Source organism: Trachypithecus francoisi, unplaced genomic scaffold (genome assembly GCF_009764315.1).
Source record: "Trachypithecus francoisi isolate TF-2019V2 unplaced genomic scaffold, Tfra_2.0 Lachesis_group16, whole genome shotgun sequence".
Classification (NCBI taxonomy): domain Eukaryota; kingdom Metazoa; phylum Chordata; class Mammalia; order Primates; family Cercopithecidae; genus Trachypithecus; species Trachypithecus francoisi.
In genome coordinates, this window is record NW_022681461.1 from 43,569,975 (window position 1) to 43,590,026 (window position 20,052).

Here is a 20,052-nt window from a genome sequence, read left to right on the forward strand (position 1 = left end):
ATCAAGAAGGACACAAGTTAGAAAGCTCTTCCCTAAATTCTCTAGACAATGCCTCTGTGATAGAACTTAGAGGTATCCTATATTTACATGTGCACAGGTAAAGGCTGGCTGAAGGTAATTGTTCCTAAGGCCACAGTGAAGCCACACCCATAACCACCAGTTAGTTGCCTCTCCTGAGCCATGGTTTAAATTTAGGCTTGGTTTGAAACAACAACAAAAAGCAGCTAAGGAAACCAAGGAGGAAGTTTTGGATCTTTCTCAAAGCAACATGGAAAAGAAGGGAGAGATGGAAAACGAAATATTTTGGAAGGGAGTGGAAAAGATGACCTACTCATGGCACTAAAGGCATACAGGGCAAAGGAATGTGTATGCCTAGAACTGAAGAGCACGGCTGCCTCTCTGGCCTCTCCAGTGGAAAGGAAGGATGTTATGCAAACCTATATGAAAGGGGCATCACTTCCTCACATGGCTCAGGCTGTTGTTTACCAGAGGAACATTAGGGCTCTAACTGTCCTTTCTTATAGAGAAAGGCTATCTCCTGCTGTTTCTGGATCCAAGGCCTGCTGAAAGCTATTTAGAGGTGCATACCACTCCCGTGTGCAGCTCCTTCATTCTTTTGCTGTGTTTGCATGCCTCACCGAGCATATTCACTGTCCTGTGCCTTGCACAAAACCCTCATATTCGTTTTTGGAATGCCTCTATGTCTCTGTGTATATTTGAACCTCCAGGCCAATGAACATGAGCTTCCTCCCTTTCAGCACCTGAGGAAAGTTTAAACAAATATGAAGGCATATAAACCTTTCTTCTGTCCTGATCTGGTTGACTAATAATGTATATATTGTTTTCTGTTTTTGAAAAAACAAGAAAAAAAAAAATCTCTCCCTGTTTGGAAAAAAGCATGACAAGAGGCTCCACCTGCTGGCCTAGGGATTTCCAGAAGTTTCAGACCTGTTATCTCAGATTGGAAATAACATCCACTCCTACTCTTCCCATGGGTAGCTTTGAAAGACAATGCCATGTCATAGTGTCCATGGACATTACTTGGTTTCTGCAGTTCTCCATCTATTAAAACAGTCTGTAGGCCAAATACTTCTGGTGCCATGAAAAGAGCATTAGACTAAGAGTCAAAAACTCTGAATTCTCATTCCAACTCCACCACTTACTATTACAGTGACATTGGGAGATGTTTACTTTTCTCTAATTTTTCAGGCTTTTTTTTTCAACTGTACGATGAGAATTACAAGACTTTTCCTCTCCATCTTACATGTTGGTGTTGAGAATCAAATTGAAATCATTAAGGACATGAACAACTTTGTAACCAAAACACCCTGTAGGAACAAACAAGAGCCGTGGCTTTTAGCCTAGTGGAGCTTTGCTGTGAAGAACTTTAGGAAATCTCTTCTTGAAAGAAACCTTTCATGTTAGGGTAATTTCTACAAGGTTTTGGATCTTTGCTGACAGAAGGAAATTCTTCAAGTTGCATCCTTAATGTGATTTGCTCCAATTCATCCTTAGATTGTGATGTTCCTCTACCTCTCCCAGTGTGGGAGTTAGTGGGGATGAAGAAGCCAGGAACTTTGGTAGGAAATCAACCCAGAGGGCAGTTCTCCCTCTAAACTTCACATCTTACGTAAGGTAAATGACAAAAAAAAAAAAGCCCTCTTACTTTTGTAATTGGCCCTTTTCCATCCTACCAGCCACATAAATAAGTGGACTGGAAGGGCACCTAGAGATAACATAAGGCAACTCTCACACGTGAAGGGCGTGGACCGAGCCTAAGGGACTCATGCAAAGTTAGCTAGCCAACTGGGCTTACAGTTTTCAAACTCACAGATGTCTAGGTCTAAACTTAGCAGAACTTGTGAGACTCTAAGTAGCTCTGAGATCGTTACTCACCTTCCTATGACTTTGTTTACTCATTTAAAAATAGATATGGAAAATGATCCTACCTCAAAGGGCCCTAGGGTAGTGTGGGCAAAAAGAGAAAGTACGTTGCCACGTTATGACTCTTTTTTTTTTTTTTTTTTTTTTTTTGACATTTCATAGCATTTATTTTCTGCATTGGCCAAGTTGCTTCCTTATACGTTGTTTCTTACACTAAATGTAGATAATTCTTTTTTTTTTTTTTTTTTTCTTTTTTTTTTCTTTTTATTATACTTTAAGTTCTAGGGTACATGTGCATAACGTTTATATCATGTATAACTCCCCAGTGCAATCCCTCCTCCTCCCCCCTCCCCATGATAGGCCCCAGTGTTTGATGTTCCCCTTCCCGAGTCCAAGTGATCTCATTGTTCACTTCCCACCTATGAGTGAGAACATGCGGTGTTTGGTTTTCTCTTCTTGTGATAGTTTGCTAAGAATGATGGTTTCCAGCTGCATCCATGTCCCTACAAAGGACGCAAACTCATCCTTTTTGATGGCTACATAGTATTCCATGGTGTATATGTGCCACATTTTCTTAATCCAGTCTGTCACAGATGGACATTTGGGTTGATTCCAAGTCTTTGCTATTGTGAATAGTGCCGCAATAAACATACGTGTGCATGTGTCTTTGTAGTAGAGTAATTTATAATCCTTTGGGTATATACCCGTAGTGGGATGGTGGGTCATGGTACATCTAGTTCTAGATCCTTGAGAATCGCCATACTGTTTTCCATAATGGTTGAACTAGTTTACAATCCCACCAACAGTGTAAAAGTGTTCCTATTTCTCCACATCCTCTCCAACATCTATTGTTTCCTGACTTCTTAATGATTGCCATTCTAACTGGTGTGAGATGGTATCTCATTGTGGTTTTGATTTGCATTTCTCTGATGGCGAGTGATGATGAGCATTTTTTCATGTGTCTGTTGGCTGTATGGATGTCTTCTTTTGAGAAATGTCTGTTCATATCCTTTCCCCACTTTTTGATGGGGTTGTTTTTTTTTTCTTGTATATTTGTTTGAGTTCTTTGTAGATTCTGGATATTAGCCCTTTGTCAGATGAGTAGGTTGCAAAAATTTTCTCCATTCTGTAGGTTGCCTGTTCACTCTGATGGTAGTTTCTTTTGCTGTGCAAAAGCTCTTTAGTTTAATGAGATCCCATTTGTCAATTTTGGCTTTTGCTGCCGTTGCTTTTGGTGTTTTAGACATGAAGTCCTTGCCCATGCCTATGTCCTGAATGGTACTACCTAGATTTTCTTCTAGGGTTTTATGGTATTAGGTCTAACATTTAAGTCTCTAATCCATCTTGAATTAATTTTCGTATAAGGGGTAAGGAAAGGATCCAGTTTCAGCTTTCTACTTGTGGCTAGCCAATTTTCCCAGCACCATTTATTAAATAGGGAATCCTTTCCCCATTTCTTGTTTTTGTCAGGTTTGTCAAGATCAGATGGCTGTAGATGTGTGGTATTATTTCTGAGGACTCTGTTCTGTTCCACTGGTCTATTTCTCTGTTGTGGTACCAGTACCATGCTGTTTTGGTTACTGTAGCCTTGTAGTATAGTTTGAAGTCAGTAGCGTGACGCCTCCAGCTTTGTCCTTTTGACCTAGGATTGTCTTGGCAATGCGGGCTCTTTTTTGGTTCCATATGAACTTTAAAGCAGTTTTTTCCAATTCTGTGAAGAAACTCATGGTAGCTTGATGGGGATGGCATTGAATCTATAATAACCTTGGGCAGTATGGCCATTTTCACGATATTGATTCTTCCTATCCATGAGCATGGTATGTTCTTCCATTTGTTTGTGTCCTCTTTGATTTCACTGAGCAGTGGTTTGTAGTTCTCCTTGAAGAGGTCTTTACATCCCTTGTAAGCTGGATTCCTAGGTATTTTATTCTCTTTGAAGCAATTGTGAATGGAAGTTCATTCCTGACTTGGCTCTCTGCTTGTCTGTTACTGGTGTATAAGAATGCTTGTGATTTTTGCACATTAATTTGTATCCTGAGACTTTGCTGAAGTTGCTTATCAGCTTAAGGAGATTTTGGGCTGAGACGATGGGGTTTTCTAAATATACAATCATGTCATCTGCAAACAGGGACAATTTGACTTCTTCTTTTCCTAACTGGATACCCTTGATTTCTTTCTCTTGCCTGATTGCCCTAGCCAGAACTTCCAACACTATGTTGAATAGGAGTGGTGAGAGAGGGCATCCCTGTCTTGTGCCAGTTTTCAAAGGGAATTTTTCCAGTTTTTGCCCATTCAGTATGATATTAGCTGTGGGTTTGTCGTAAATAGCTCTTATTATTTTGAGGTACATTCCATCAATACCGAATTTATTGAGCGTTTTTAGCATAAAGGGCTGTTGAATTTTGTCAAAAGCCTTTTCTGCATCTATTGAGATAATCATGTGGTTCTTGTCTTTGGTTCTGTTTATATGCTGGATTACGTTTATTGATTTGCGAATGTTGAACCAGCCTTGCATCCCAGGGATGAAGCCCACTTGATCATGGTGGATAAGCTTTTTGATGTGCTGCTGAATCCGGTTGCCAGTATTTTATTGAGAATTTTTGCATCGATGTTCATCAGGGATATTGGTCTAAAATTCTCTTTTTTTGTTGTGTCTCTGCCAGGCTTTGGTATCAGGATGATGTTGGCCTCATAAAATGAGTTAGGGAGGATTCCCTCTTTTTCTATTGATTGGAATAGTTTCAGAAGGAATGGTACCAGCTCCTCCTTGTACCTCTGGTAGAATTCAGCTGTGAATCCATCTGGTCCTGGACTTTTTTTCGTGGGTAGGCTATTAATTGTTGCCTCAATTTCAGAGCCTGTTATTGGTCTATTCAGGGATTCAACTTCTTCCTGGTTCAGTCTTGGGAGAGTGTAAGTGTCCAGGAATTATCCATTTCTTCTAGATTTTCTAGTCGATTTGCGTAGAGGCATTTATAGTATTCTCTGATGGTTGTTTGTATTTCTGTGGGGTCGGTGGTGATATCCCCTTTATCATTTTTTATTGCGTCTATTGATTCCTCTCTCTTTTTTCTTTATTAGTCTTGCTAGCGGTCTGTCAATTTTGTTGATCTTTTCAAAAAACCAACTCCTGGATTCATTGATTTTTTGGAGGGTTTTTTGTGACTCTATCTCCTTCAGTTCTGCTCTGATCTTAGTTATTTCTTGCCTTCTGCTAGCTTTTGAATGTGTTTGCTCTTGCCTCTCTAGTTCTTTTAATTGTGATGTTAAAGTGTCAATTTTAGATCTTTCCTGCTTTCTCTTGTGGGCATTTAGTGCTATAAATTTCCCTCTACACACTGCTTTAAATGTGTCCCAGAGATTCTGGTATGTTGTATCTTTGTTCTCATTGGTTTCAAAGAACATCTTTATTTCTGCTTTCATTTCGTTATGTACCCAGTAGTCATTCATGAGCAGGTTATTCAGTTTCCATGTAGTTGAGCGGTTTTGATTGAGTTTCTTAGTCCTGAGTTCTAGTTTGATTGCACTGTGGTCTGAGAGACAGTTTGTTATAATTTCTGTTCTTGTACATTTGCTGAGGAGTGCTTTACTTCCAATGATGTGGTCAATTTTGGAATAAGTGCGATGTGGTGCTGAGAAGAATGTATATTCTGTTGATTTGGGGTGGAGAGTTCTATAGATGTCTATTAGGTCCGCTTGGTGCAGAGATGAGTTCAATTCCTGGATATCCTTGTTAACTTTCTGTCTCGTTGATCTGTCTAATGTTGACAGTGGAGTGTTGAAATCTCCCATTATTATTGTATGGGAGTCTAAGTCTCTTTGTAGGTCTCTAAGGACTTGCTTTATGAATCTGGGTGCTCCTGTATTGGGTGCATATATATTTAGGAGAGTTAGCTCTTCCTGTTGAATTGATCCCTTTACCATGATGTAATGGCCTTCTTTGTCTCTTTTGATCTTTGATGGTTTAAAGTCTGTTTTATCAGAGACTAGGATTGCAACCCCTGCTTTTTTTTGTTCTCCATTTGCTTGGTAGATCTTTCTCCATCCCTTTATTTTGAGCCTATGTATGTCTCTGCATGTGAGATGGGTCTCCTGAATACAGCAGACTGATGGGTCTTGACTCTTTATCCAGTTTGCCAGTCTGTGTCTTTTAATTGGAGCATTTAGTCCATTTACATTTAAGGTTAATATTGTTATGTGTGAACTTGATCCTGTCATTATGATATTAACTGGTTATTTTGCTCATTAGTTGATGCAGTTTCTTCTAGCCTCGATGGTCTTTACATTTTGGCATGTTTTTGCAATGGCTGGTACCGGTTGTTCCTTTCCATGTTTAGGGCTTCCTTCAGGGTCTCTTGTAAGGCAGGCCTGGTGGTGACAAAATCTCTAAGCATTTGCTTATCTGTAAAGGATTTTATTTCTCCTTCACTGATGAACTTAGTTTGGCTGGATATGAAATTCTGGGTTGAAAATTCTTTTCTTTAAGAACGTTGAATATTGGCCCCCACTCTCTTCTGGCTTGTAGAGTTTCTGCCGAGAGATCTGCTGTTAGTCTGATGGGCTTCCCTTTGTGGGTAACCCGACCTTTCTCTCTGGCTGCCCTTAAGATTTTTTCCTTCTTTCAACTTTGGTGAATCTGGCAATTATGTGTCTTGGAGTTGCTCTTCTGGAGGGTATCTTTGTGGCGTTCTCTGTATTTCCTGAATTTGAATGTTGGCCTGCCCTACTAGGTTGGGGAAGTTCTCCTGGATGATATCCTGAAGAGTGTTTTCCAACTTGGTTCCATTTTCCCCCTCACTTTCAGGCACCCCAATCAGACGTAGATTTGGTCTTTTTACATAATCCCATACTTCTTGCAGGCTTTGTTCATTTCTTTTTCTTCTTTTTTCTTTTGGTTTCTCTTCTCTTCATTTCATTCATTTGATCCTCAATCGCTGATACTCTTTCTTCCAGTTGATCGAGTCGGTTACTGAAGCTTGTGCATTTGTCACGTATTTCTCGTGTCATGGTTTTCATCTCTGTCATTCGTTTATGATCTTCTCTGCATTAATTAGTCTAGCTGTCAATTCTTCCACTTTTTTTTCAAGATTTTTAGTTTCTTTGCGCTGGGTACGTAATTCCTCCTTTAGCTCTGAGAAGTTTGATGGACTGAAGCCTTCTTCTCTCATCTCGTCAAAGTCATTCTCTGACCAGCTTTGATCCGTTGCTGGCGATGGGCTGCGCTCCTTTGCAGGGGGAGATGCGCTCTTATTTTTTGAATTTCCAGCTTTTCTGCCCTGCTTTTTCCCCATCTTTGTGGTTTTATCTGTCTCTGGTCTTTGATGATGGTGACGTACGGATGGGGTTTTGGTATAGGTGTCCTTCCTGTTTGATAGTTTTCCGTCTGACAGTCAGAAGGACTGTCTGTTGGTCTGTTGGAGATTGCTTGAGGTCCACTCCAGACCCTGTTTGCCTGGGTATCAGCAGCAGAGGTTGCCAAAGATAGAATATTGCTGAGCAGTGAGTGTACCTGTCTGATTCTTCCTTTGGAAGTTTCCTCTCAGGGATGACTCCACCCTGTGAGGTGTGGGGTGTCAGACTGCCCCTAGTGGGGGATGTCTCCCAGCTAGGCTACTCGGGTCAGGGACCCACCTGAGCAGGCAGTCTGTCTGTTCTCGGATCTCAACCTCCGCGTTGGGAGATCCACGGCTCTCCCCAAAGGTGTCAGACAGAGTCGTTCCCCTCTGCACCGCCCCCGCTGCTTTCCCTATTGGACCTCAGCTGTGGGCTGTCCCCAGAGGTGGAGTCTACAGAGACAGGCAGGTTTCCTTGAGCTGCTGTGAGCTCCACCCAGTTCGAGCTTCCCAGCGGCTTGTTTACCTACTTAAGCCTCAGCAATGGCGGGCGCCCCTCCCCCAGCCTCGCTGCTGCCTTGCCGATAGATCGCCGCAGACGGCTGTGTTAGCAGTGAGGGAGGCTCCGTGGGCGTGGGACCCTCCCGCCAGGTGTGGGATATATTCTCCTGGTGTGCCTGTTTCCTTAAAGCGCAGTATTGGGGTGGGAGTTACGCGATTTTCCAGGTGTTTGTGTCTCAGTTCCCCTGGCTAGGAAAACGGATTTCCTTCCCCCTTGCGCTTCCAGGTGAGGCGATGCCTCGCCCTGCTTCAGCTCACGCTGGTCAGGCTGCAGCAGCTGACCAGCACCGATTGTCCGGCACTCCCTAGAGAGATGACCCCAGTACCTCAGTTGAAAATGCAGAAATCACCGGTCTTCTGTGTTACTCGCGCTGGGAGTTGGAGACTGGAGCTGTTCCTATTCGGCCATCTTCAAAAAAGTGACGTTATGACTCTTTATAAATGCATTTAATTATTATCATTTAATCAGAATTTAGAATCTGTATTAAAAGCCTAAGTTTTAGGATAGTTTTACATAAATGCAATTAACTTATTTATATGCATTATATAAAAAAATATATATTCATATATATAATAGAAATACCATATATTAAAGAACATATAATATAGGCAACAATATACAATCCTATACATCATATTATTAAAACATGTTATATAATATATAATGCATATAATTATATGCACATGTACTATAATAAAATTTTACAATAGGCACTGAAGATATTACTATTATGAATATTTTGCTAAAAATTTGAAATAAAGCATCTAAATTATTTAAACATTTTAATTAATAAATTTCATTTTGTAGAGCAGTTTTAGGTTCACAGGAGAATTGAGCACAAAGTACAGGGTTTACATTTACCCTGTCTCCACGCTCACACACCTTCCCCTACTATTACCCTCCTCCCAGCACCATCATAATACATTTGTTATGATTGATGAACCTACTTTGACTCATCACCCAAAGTCTGTGGTTTATATTAGGATTCACTCTTGATATTGCACATTCTGTGGGCTTTTGACAACTGTAGAATGACATATATCTACCATTTTAGTAGCATACAGGATAGTTTCATTGTCCTAAAAATCTGTGCTCTGCCTATTTATCTCTTCCTTCCTCCTAACCTGTGACAACTGCTGATCTTTTTACTGTTTCCAAAGTTTTGCTTTTTCCAAAATTTCATATAGTTGGAATCATACAGTATGTGGTCTTTCCAGATTAGTTTCTTTCACTTAGTAATAAACATTTAAGTTTTCTCCATGTCTTTTCAAGGCTTGAAAACTCAATCTTTTTAGTGCATAATATGTCATTGTCTAGATGTACCATCATTTATTTATCTACTCACATACTAAAGGACATCTTGGTTGCTTCCAGCTTTTGACAATTACGAATAAATCTATTATAAACATCTTGTGCACGTTTTTGTGTGGACAAATTTTTAATTCATTTGGATAAATATCAAGGAGTAAAATTGCTGCATCATATGGTAAAAGTACGTTTAGTCCTGTAAAATACTGCCAAACTGTCTTTCTAGGTAGCTGAACCATTTTGCATTCCCACCATCAATGAATGCACGTTCCTGTTGCTCCACATCCTCACCAGCATTTGATGTTGTCAGTGCTTTGAATTTTGGCCCTTCTATTGGGTGTGTATCTCACTGATGTTTTAATTTGCAATTCTCTAATAATAAATGATATTAAGCATCTTTTCATATGCTTACCATCTGTATATCTTCTTTGGTGAGGTGGCTTTTCAGGTTTTTTGCCCATTTTTATTTGGGTTGCTTATTTTCTTAGTGTATTTTGGATAATAGTCCTTTGTCAGAAATGTCTTTTGCAAATCCTTCCTTCCAGTCTGTGACTTGTCTTCTCATGTTCCTGACATTGACTTTTACAGATCAGAAGTTTTAATTTTAATGAAGTCCATATTATTGATTCTTTTCTTAATTTAACTTTTATTTCAAGTTCAGGGGTACATGTACAGGTTCATGCAGGTACATGTGCAAGTTTGTTTGACTTGTGTCATGGGTTTTTTTTGTACAGATTATTTTGTCATGGAGGTATTAAGCCTAGTACCCATTAGTTATTTTTCCTGAACTTTTCCCTTCTTCCATCCTCCTCCCTCCAGTAGGCCCCAGTGTGTGTTGTTCCCCTCTAAGTGTCCACGTGTTCTCATCGTTTAGCCCCCACTTATAAATGAGAACACATGGTATTTGGTTTTCTGTTCCTGTGTCAGCTTCATAAGGATAATAGCCTCCAGCTTCATCAATGTTTCTGTAAAAAACATATTGTTGTTCTTTTTATGGCTACATAGTATTCCATGGTGTTTATGTACCATATGTTCTTTATCCTGTCTGCCATTGATAGGCATTTAGGTTGACTGCATGCTTTTGGTATTGTGAATAGTGCTGCAATGAACATACACATGCATTGGTCTTTATAATATAATAATTTATTTTTGGGGGGGTATATGACCAGTAACAGGATTACCAAGTCAAATGGTATTTCTCAGGAATTGCCACAGTACTTTCCACAATAGTTGAAGTAATTTACACTTTCACCAACAGTGTTCCTTTTTCTCTAGAACTTCACTGGCCTCTGTTATTTTTTAACTTTTTAATAATAGTCATTTTGACTGGTGTGAGATGGTATCTCATTGTGGTTTCAATTTGCATTTCTCTAATGATCAGTGATGTTGAGCTTTGTTCCATGTGATCGCTGGTCACATGTATATATTCTTTTGAAAAGTGTCTGTTTATGTCCTTTGCCTGCTTTTTAATAAAGTTTTTTTCTTGTAAATTTATTTAAGTTCCTTGTATATACTGGATATTAGACCTTGTCAGATGCATAGTTTGCAAAAATTTTCTACTATTCTGTAGGTTGTCTATTCACTCTGTTGATAGTTTTATTTGCTGTGCAGAAGCTCTTTCATTAAATTAGATCCCATTTGTCATTTTTTTCTTTTGTTGGAATTGCTTTTGGCATCTTTGTCATGAAGTGTTTGCCCATTCCTATGTCTAGAATGGTATTGTCCAGGTTGTCTTCCAGGGTTTTTATAGTTTTGGGTTTTACATTTAAGCCTTTAATCCATCGTGAGTTGATTTTTGTATATGGTCTAAGGAAGGGGTCCAGCTTCAAACATCCACATATGGCTAGCCGGTTATCCAGGCACCATTTATTGAATAGGGAGTCTTTTCCATTGCTTGTTTTTTGTCAGCATTATTCAAGACCAGGTGGTTTTAGGTATATGGGCTTAATTCTGGGCTCTCTATTCTGACTATTGCCATTGACCTATGTGCCGTTTTTGTACCAGTACAATGCTGTTTTGGTTGCTGTAGCCCTGTGTCTAGTTTGAAGTTAGGTAACATGGTATCTCCAGCTTTGTTTTTTTGCTTAGCAGTGCCTTGGCTATTTAGGCTCTTTTTTGGATCCATATGAATTTTAAAGTAGTTTTTTCTAGTTCTGTAAAGAATGTCCTTGGTAGCTTAATAGGAACAGCATTGAATCTGTAAATTGCTTTGGGCAGTATCATCATTTCAATAAGGAAGTTTTTTCTGTTTGTTTATGTCATTGTTGATTTCTTTGAGCAGTGTTTTGTAGTTCTCATTGTAGGAATCTTTCACCTCCCTTGTTAGCTGTATTCCTAGGTGTTTTATTTTGGGGGGGCTGGGGAGCACTTGTAGATGGGATTGCAATCCTAATTTGGCTCTCAGCTTGACTATTGTTGGTGTATAGAAATGCCGGTGATTTTTACACATTGATTTTGTATTCTAAGGCATTGCTGAAGTTGTTTATCAGCTTAAGGGGCTTTTGGACTGAGACTATGGGGTTTTCTAGGTAAAGGATCGTGTCATCTGGAAACAGGGATAATTTGACTTCCACTCTTCTTAATTGGATGCCCTATATTTCTTTCTCTTGCCTGATTGCCCTGGCCAGGACTTCCAATGCTATGTTGAATAGGAGTGGTGAGAGAAGGCATCCTTGCCTTGGGCCAGTTTTCAAGGGGAATGCCTCCAGCTTTTGCCCATTCAGTAAGATGTTGGCTGTGGGTTTGCCTTAGATGGCTCTTATTATGTTGAGGTATGTTCTCTCAATATCTAGTTTATTGAGAGTTTTTAACATGAAGGGGTATTGAATTTTATTGAAAGCTTTCTCTGCATATATTGAGATAATCATATGGTTTTTGTCTTTAGTTCTGTTTATGTGAAGAATAATGTTTATTGATTGTGCTTGTTGAACCAACCTTGAATCCCAGGGATAAAATCTACCTGATTTGGTGGATAAGCTTTTTGGTGTGCTGCTGGATTGAGTTTGCTAGCATTTTGTGGAGGATTTTTTCACTGATGTTCATGAATGATATTGGGATTTGTTGTTGGTATATCTCTGCTAGGTTTTGGCATTAAGATGATGCTGGCCTCATAAAATGGGTTAGGGAGGAGTCCTTCCTCCTTAATGTTTTGGAATAGTTTTAGTAGAAATTTTCCCAGCTCTCCTTTATACATCTGGTAGAGTTCAGCTGTGAATGCATCTGGTACTGGTACTGGACTTTTTTTGGTTGGTAGGCTATTTATTACTGAATCAATTTCAGAGCTTGTTATTGGTCTGTTCAGGGATTAAATTTCTTCCTGGTTCAGTCTTGGGCAGGTGTATGCACCCAAGAACTTATCAATTTCTTCTAGATTTTCTAGTTCATGTGCGCAGAGGTATTCATAATATTCTCTTAGGTTATATGTATTTCTGTGAGGTCAGTGGTAATATGCCCCTTGTCATTTCTGATTGTGTTTATTTGGATCTTCTCTTTCCTTCTTTATTAGCTAGCAATCTATGTATTTTATTTTATTTTCCCCAAAAAACAGCTTGCAATCTATGTATTTTATTTTTTTCTGAAAAAGAGCTCCTGGATTCATTGATCCTTTGAATGATTTTTCGTGTCTCAATTTCCTTCAGTTCAGCTCTCATTTTGGTTATTTCCTGTCTTCTGGTAGTTTTGAGATTGGTTTGCTCTTGGTTCTGTGGTTCTTTTAATTGAGATGTTAGGCTGTTAATTTGATATCTTTCTAACTTTTTGATATGGGCATTTAGTGCTATAAATTTTCCTCTTAACACTGCCTTAGCTGTGTCCCAGAAATTCTGGTATGTTTTATCTTTGTTCTCATTGGTTTCAACTAACGTCTTGATTTCTGCTGTAATTTTATTATTTCCCTAAAAGTCAATGAGGAGCAGATTATTCCATTTCCATGTAATTGTATTGATTTGAGTGAATTTCTTAGTCCAGTTTCTACTTTAATTGTGCTGTAGTCTGAAAGAATTTTTGTTACGATTTCAGATCTTTTGTATTTGCTGAGAAGTGTTTTACTTCCGATTATGTGATTGATTTTAGAATATGTGCCATAAGGTGATGACAAGAACATACATTCTGCTATTCTTGGGTTGGGAGTTCTGTAGATGTCTATCAGGTCCACTTGATCAAGTGCTGAATTCAGGTCCTGAATATCTTAATTTTCTGTCTCAATGATCTGTCTAAAGTTGTCAATGGGGTACTAAAGTCTCCCACTATTTTGGTATGGGAGTTAAGACTCTCTTAAAGTCTCCAAGAATTTGCTTTATGAATCTGGGTGCTCCTGTGTTGCATGCATATATATTTAGAGTAGTTAAATCTTGTTGAATTGAACCTTTTATGTAATGCCCTCTTTTTTTTTTTTTAATCTTTGTTGGTTTAAAATCTGTTTTGATTGAACCTAGGATTACAACCCCTGCTTTTTACTGTTTTCCATTTTCTTGTTATATTTTTCTCCATCTCTTGATTCTGAGCCTATGTGTGTCATTGTGTGTAAGATGGACTTCTTGGAGACAGCATACCAATGGGCCTTGGTTCTTTATCCAGCTTGCCAATCTCTGTCTTTTAATTGGGGCAGTTAGCCCATTTACATTCAATGTTAGTATTGATATATGTGGATTTGATCCTGTCGTCATGATGTTAGATGGTTATTTTGCAGACTTGTTTATGTGGTTGTAAAGTGTCACTGGTCTGTGTACTTCAGTGTGTTTTTGTAGTGACTGGTAACAATCTTTGCTTTCCATGTTTAGTGCTTCCTTCTGGAGCCCTTATAAGGCAAGTCTGGTGGTAACAAATTCTCTCATCATTTGCTCGTCTAAAAAGGATCTTATTTCCCCTTCATTTATGAAGTTTAGTTTTTCCAGATATGAAATTCTGAATTCTAATTTCTTTAGGAATGTTGAATATTGGCCCCCAATATTTTCTGGCTTGTAGGGTTTCTGCTGAGAGGTCCACTGTTAGTCTGATAGACTTCCCTTTTTTGGTGACGTGACCTTTCTTTCTAGCTGCATTTAACATTTTTTCTTTCATTGCGATCTTGGAGAATCTGTTGATTATGTGTGTTGGTGATGATCTTCTTGTGAAGTTTCTTACTGGGGGGGTCTCTGCATTTTCTAAATTTGAATGTTGGCCTCTCTACCTAGGTTCGGGAAGTTCTCATGGATGATAACCTGAAATATGTTTTACAACTTGATTCCATTTTCCTCATCTCTTTTAGGGACACCAATAAGTTGAAGATTGGTTTCTTTATATAATCCCATATTTTTCAGAGGTTTTGTTCATTCCTTTTCATTTGTTTTTTTTCCTATTCTTGTCTATCTTATTTCAGAAAGTTGGTTTTCTAGCTCTGAAATTCTTTTCTCTGGTTGGTCTATTCTGCTATTAATAATTGTAATTGCATTATGAAATTCTGGTAGCGTGTTTTTTAGCTCTATCAGGTCAGTTGTGCTCTTTTCTATACTTGCTCATTTTTTTCTGTCAGCTCCTGCAATGGTTTATCATGATTTTTATCTGCCTCAGATTGGGTTTCAATGTACTCCTGTAGCTTAATCATCTTCATTTTTATCCATATTCTGAATTCTATTTCTGTAATTTCAGCCATCTCAACCAGGTTCAGAACCCTTGCTAAAGAAATGATGTGGTTGTTTGGAGGAAATAAGGCATTCTGGATTTTTGAGTTGTCAGGGTTCATGTGCTGGTTCTTTCTCACCTTTGTGGACTTATCTGCTTTCAGTCTTTGAGGTTGCTGACCTTTGGATGAATATTTTTTTCTTTTTTCCTGTTTGAAGATCTTTAGGGTTTGATTGTGGAATGAGGTGGATTCAGCTGACCAGCTTCATTTCTGAAGGATTTTAAGTGGGGTAATGCCCAGCTCCCAATTCCTGAACTGCGTGCTCTAATTCTGGAGGACTTATATTGGGCCCTGACTTTATTTTCTGGCTCCTCTAGGTTAGGAATTTCCTGTGCTGATAGAGGCCGAGGTGTTTCCAGACTGCTGGTCACTACACTCTGATGGGTGGTGTCAGTCAAAGCATTTTGTAGTGTGATGACAGCAGGATCCATCTTTGTTGGCATGTGCCTGCAGCAGTTGCAGCAAGGTGCTAGTGGGTGCCAGCCTGCTTTCCTTCCTATGGGCGTTCACCACAGTGGTGGAGGCAACACAGCTCAGGGGAGGGCAGGTGGACTTTCTGGCAGCTGTGTGTGCAGTGGTGCTGGTGGTAGTGTTTGCCAAGGGGCAGAGCACTGGTGGGCAGAGATTTGGTTGCCTTCTCTGTGCCATGCAAGCAGGAGTGGTTACTCAGGTTTGGGGAGGATCTGCTACTCTCTGTGCCTAGATTCACTCCCATGGCAGTGTGAGCACAAGGGCAGGATGATGGTGGGGGTGGTGCTGCCTGGCTGTATCCCTGCCAAGGCTCTGTCTGCAATGGTGCTGTACAGGGGAGGGGAACAGATGAACTGCACTCCTGCACACTGGAAGGGCAAGGAAAGCAAAACCTGTCCACGTGGCCGTGTGCTAGCAAGAAGATGTGGAAGTTGCTGTGGGCCTGGGGGAAGCTGCAGTGCAGGGAGGAATTATGCAGGCTGGTGTGTAGCCACAGGGGCCCTGCTGCTGGAACTCTATGGAGGTCAGGCATGGTCTACCAATTCAGATGCTATGATGTGGCACCCAGGGTTGTCCTGGAGACACATGTGGCCTGGCTGGGTCCCCAGGAGATGCCAGCAGACCAAGTAGTACTTGGAGACCAGCCCCATCTGATGGACAAGACTGCCCTGCAGAGGGTCCAACAGTTCACCTAGGGCTAAAGTCACTTATGAGAGCAAGTCAAGCCTAAGGGGATAGCCTTCCCTGGCTGTGCTCCACTACGGATGGTCCCACACCAAACCCTCTGGGCTCCACATCAGCTGGTTTACTGCTCCTACCACATGTCTAAGCTGCTCTCCCTGCCAACTGAAGTGTCCATGGTGGTTGAGGGGTCTCTTCCTGATGGGGATCTAGAGGCCTGTGGCACAAGTGGGTTGCTCCTTGCCAGGTAAACTCAGTTATTCCCCTGGAGTGGTTGGGAACCAGGAAAAAGTTTGGTTGCACAGTAGCCCTGTGTGTGCTTCCCACCTTTTTTCCCCTTCTGCCCAGCTTCTGTGTCTTCCCTATATCCACTCTTGTTGCTTTCCCTCTGAAGATTTGTTAGGAGCATGCCAGTCATCTTGATCTCTGTGGGAGCTGTTCCACCTCACTGCATCTAGTCCATCATCTTGCCTTCTACTCCCTCAATTATTTCTTTCATGTATTGTGCATTTAGTGTTTTATCTAAAAAGCCATTACCATATTCAAGGTCACCTAGGTTTTCTTCCATGTATCTTTTAGGAGTCTTATAGTTTTGCATTATTAGGTCTGTGATCTGTTTTTAGTTAATTTTTGTGCAGGATGTGAGGCCTATTTCTAGATTATTATTTTTTGCATGAGGATGTCCAATTGTTCCAGCATAATTTGTTGAAAAAACTATCTTTGCTCCAGTATATTGTTTTTGTTTCTTTGACAAGGATCATTGATTATATTTATGCAGATTATTTCTGGGTTCTCTATTCTATTCCATTAATCTGTCTTCTGTTGCCGATACCATACTGTCTCAATTCCTGCAGCTTTGTAGTTAAGTCTTAAAGTCAGATAGTGTCAGTTCTTTCACTTTGTTCTATTTCAATATTAAGTTGGCTACTCTGAGTCTTTTGCCTATCCATATAAACTTTAGAATTAGTATGTCAAAACTCACAGAATAACTTGCTCATTTTTATTGAGATTGCATTGAATCTATGGATCAAGTGGGGAAGAATTCTTGACAATATTGACTCTTCCTATCTATGAACATAGAATATATTTCCATTCATTTAATTCTTCCTTGATATCCTGCATTAGAGTTTTGTACTTTTTCTCATATAGATATTATATATTTTTTGTTAAATTTATACCTACATATTTCATTTGTTTAGTGTTACCATAAATAGCGTTTTGTCTTCTTCAGATTCCACTTGTTTATATCTGGTGTATAGGAAAGCAATGAAATTTTGTATATTAATCTTATATTCTGTGACCTTTCCATAATTGCTTATTAGTTGCAGAAAGTTTTTTATTTTTCAGGTTTTCTAACTAGACAATCATGTAATCTGCAAACGCAATTTTATTTCTACCTTCCCAATCTGTATACTTTTTATTTTCTTTCTTTGTCTTATTGCATTAGCTAAGATTTCTAGTATGAGGTTGAAAAGCAATGGTGAAAGGGACATCCCTGCCTTGTTTCTGATCTTAGCTTCAAGTTTCTCACCATTAAGTATGATGTAGGATTTTTTTACATGCTCTTTATGAAGCTGAGACAGTTTCCCTCTATTCCTAGTTTGCTGACAGGTTTTTTATTTTTTTAATCATGAAAGGACGTTGGAATTTATCAAATGTTTTATCTGCATCTAATGATATGATTATGTAATTTGTCTTCTTGTACTTGTTGATGTGATGAATTACATTATTTGATTTTTGAATGTTGAACCAGCCTTGCACACCTGGAATACATTTCAATGGATTATGATGTGTAATTCTTTCTTTATATTGTTGAATTCAATTGTTAATATTTTGTTGGAGAATTTTGCAGCTACATTCATAAGGAATATTGGTCTAAAGAGAGTTTTTTTTTTTTTTTTTTTTTTTTTTCTTGAAATGTCCTTGTTTGGTTTTAGTATTAGGTTAAGCCTGGCCTCCTAAAATGAGCTAAGAAGTATTTCCTCTGGTTCTATCATCTGGAAGAAATTATAAAGAATTAATAAAATTTCTTTCTTAAACATTGGTATAATTCACTGGTGAACCCATCTGGGCCTGATGCTTTCTCTTTGGGGAGGTTATTAGTTACTGATTATATTTCTTTATTGGGCCTATTGGGATTATTTCTTCTTCTGTGAATTGTGGCAGATTGTGAGTTTCAAGGAATTGGTTTATTTCATCTAGATTATCAAATGTGTGAGCACAGAATTATCATAGTGTTTTTAAATTATCCTTTTAATGTCCATGAGATCTGTAGTGATGTCCTCTCTTTCATTTCTGATATTAGTAATTTGTATCTTCTTTCTTGCTTTCTTAGCCTGGCTGGAGCCTTATCACTTTTATTGATCTTTTCAAATAGCTTTTAATTTTTTTTATTTTTCTCTACTGATATCCTGTTGTGAAGTTCCCTTATTTTTGCTCTACTTTTAATTACTTTTTTACTTCTGCTTACTTTTGATTTGACTTTCTTTTTCTAGTTTCCTGCTTAGATGATTTATTTTAGATTTTTTCTCTTCTAATATATGCATTCAATCCTGTAAATTTCCCTCTAAGCACTGCTTTTTGCTATATTACACAAATTTTGGTAAGTTGTATTTTAATTTAGTTCAAAATAGTTTTTAATTTCTCTTGAGCTTTCTTCTTTAGACCATGTGTAATATTTAGAAGTATGTTATTCAATCTCCAAACATTTGCGGATTTTCTCTTTTCTTATAATATCTAGCTCTATTGCATTGTGATCTGAGAGCAGACAATGTATAATTTTTATTTTTAAAATTTTGTTAAGATGTTTTTATGGCCCAGAATGTGGTCTATCTTGGTGAATGCTCCATGTGAGTTTGAGAAGAATGTATAATCTGGTGTTTTTGGATAAAGAAGTCTGTAGATGCCAATTATATCCAGTTGACTGATAGTGCCATTTAATTCATCTATGTCATTACTAATTTTATGCCTGCTGGATCTGCTCATTTCCGATAGAGGGCTGCTAAAATCTTCAACTATAATAGCAGACTTACCTATTTCTCCTTGCAATTCTGTCAGTTTTTGCCTCATATAGGTTGACTGTCACTTTTGGGCACATACACTTTAAGCATCATTATGCCTCCTGGAGTTTTGATCCCTTTATCAATGTGTAATGCTCCTCTTTATTTGTGATGACTTTCCTTGCTCTTAAGTTTGCCCTTTGTGAAATTAATATAGCCACTCCTACTTTCTTTGATTAGTGTTAATACAGTACATCTTTCTCTATCCCTTTATTTTAATTTGTATATCTTCATACTTAAACTAGGTTTCTAATAGACAACATATAGTTGGGTCATGGTTTTTGATCCACTCTGACAATCTCTGTCTTCTGAGTGTTGTATTTAGGCTGCTGACATTTAAAGTGATTATCAATATATTTCAGTTAATATCTATATTATCTGTTACTCTTTTCTATTGGTTGCCATTATTCTTTATTACTCTTTTTGTCTTCCACAGTTTTTTCCCTTTTGTGGCTTTCACTGAGCATTTTGTATGATTCAAGTTGTTTTCCTTTTTTAACATACCAATTATGCTTCTTTTAAAATTTTTTTAGTGGTTGCCCTAGAATTTACAATATATATTTATAGCTAATCCAAGTCCATTTTCAAATAGCTCTATACTGCTTCACAGAGAGTGCAATTATTGAATTTTTACCATATTTTACAATGAATCTTTATCTCTTTTGTGTTTTTATTGGACATCTTATTTTTCAAATGATTTAAGTTTTTAGATAATTCATGTAAGTTTTTAGATAATGCTATAAGATATAGAGACTGTATAAAGATGATACTTTTAAAATGCCACATAAAATGTATGGATCCTACCAGAGCTCATTCAAAACCAACCTGAACTCTTCTCTATTATTGTAGGCGAGTCTCCCACATTAAAGGTTCTGCAATGAACAATTCTCACCCAGATACTGTCATCTCTCTTTGGACCTCACATGGCTCCATGGATTTTCATAGAGAATAAAAATTACCTCTCTATGGTCACTATTCTTCAGTCAGTACCGGGACAGGACTGTTGTTTTTGAAGTCTTTTTGTACCCCAGGCCCTTTCCTCTCTTTTAGTCTCTCATTCTAATCCCTAGCTATCAATGTCTGTTTTGAGGAGTT